The following is a 1,608-nucleotide window of genomic DNA, read 5'->3' on the forward strand; positions in this document are numbered from 1 at the left end:
TCTCACCTCGGAATTTCTGGCTGAACCTCTTCCCACGGGAGAGGACCCCGTGGCTGTGCTGCAGCAGGGCCACGTACTGGGTCCGCACGTGGGCGGGGATGACCAGCTCCTCCACGTCGGCCTTGTCCAGCACGGGCAGCTCACTGAGGTGCAGCTGCTGCAGCAGGCTGCCCCGGATCTGCTCCTCAGTCAGGGCCACTGCAGGGCCGGCCAGGGGCAGCGCCCAGAGTACCGAGCAGAGACACAGCGGCCACATACTGCTCTCAGGGGGACCAGGAGCAGGGGTGTGTCCCAGAGGAGGCCCCAGGAAGGACTGGTGGCCCAGAAGGGTGTGCTGAGAGCCAGGGCTGGGCCAGCTTTATAGGCGCTCTGGGACAGGCCTGGAGGGGGGTGGGCGAGAGGACAGAGGGAGGGAGGGCACACCTCTCGGACCTCCTAGGGGCTCAGCAGCCAGACAGGTCCCTGAGCTCCAGGAGGGGGCTGTCTGGAAAGGGCACAAAGGGCTGTCTGGAGCCACACAGGTCTGGGGCCACTGGCTGCTGCTGTCTCAGCTGTTTAGAAATATTTTTAGTGTCTGCTGAGTTTCCCTGGCCGTACCTCAGTTCTAGCCTCTGAAAAAGAGAGTCCCATTAGCCAGCTGTTCTAAACCTTTTTCCTGGGGGCCGCTCCTGGGTCTAACTTTGTTCCTCAGGAAGAAAGAAAGGAAAATATTTGCATCTTTGGTGGTACTGGCCAGGCCCTGTGCTGGACACTCTCACAGAAGCCTCGAATGTTGTCTCCCTTCTACCAACCTTCTCCCATCCTTCTGCCCCTGCAGGCCTTACTCCTATTCCCTCAGAGATCCCTCAGAGTTGAGTCACAGCCCTTGTCTCCCTTATGATAGAAGGAAGCTAAATGTTGCCAGGACAGGAAATCTGGCAACTCTGCTCTCTTTGGCAGTCCCAGGAAAAGCAATTTCTGCAACTGTCTTTGTAATCACAGACCACAGAGAGCAAGTCCTCACTTCAGGCAGCTGGATCATTCTGGGGATGCTTTACACATGAGCCTGGCCACCTGGCAACACTCAGCTTGAGCCAGGTCATTCCAGAAACAAAACTAGGGCAGAAACCTAGAAAGCAGAGGCCAGAGCTGCCCAGAGTCATGTACTGTTCAAAGCCACAGGTCCTGGGCACAGTGGGGTGGGAGCCCCCAATGCCTGAAAAGTTTGTTCATGTATGGGCACTGCTGCCTGTTAACTCTTTGACCTCCGACAAGAACTTCTCAGGTTTTCTCATCTGAAGGGGGTGTAATTATGGGTTTACTTCATAGGGTTGGCATGAAGATTAAATGAATGAATACATGTAGTGTTTAATCCAGTGCCTAGAACTGTGTAAAGTATGCTATCATTATTACCTGGCTGATCTTTCCACTTTCAGAGGTGTGACTTTCCTATAAGCAGATCACTAACGATGATAGCAATTGTTTCTTTTTTTATTATTATTATTTTATTTTGATTTGGGTGAAGATTTACAGAGCAAATTCACTTTTCATACAGCAGTTCACATATACTTTGTCTCATGTCATTGACCAAAATTTACAATACAACAGCTCCCCTCCCACTTCCTCCCC

This window comes from Orycteropus afer, unplaced genomic scaffold, assembly GCF_000298275.1.
Source record: "Orycteropus afer afer isolate SDZICR_OR568_19922 unplaced genomic scaffold, OryAfe1.0 scaffold00039, whole genome shotgun sequence".
Taxonomy (NCBI): domain Eukaryota; kingdom Metazoa; phylum Chordata; class Mammalia; order Tubulidentata; family Orycteropodidae; genus Orycteropus; species Orycteropus afer.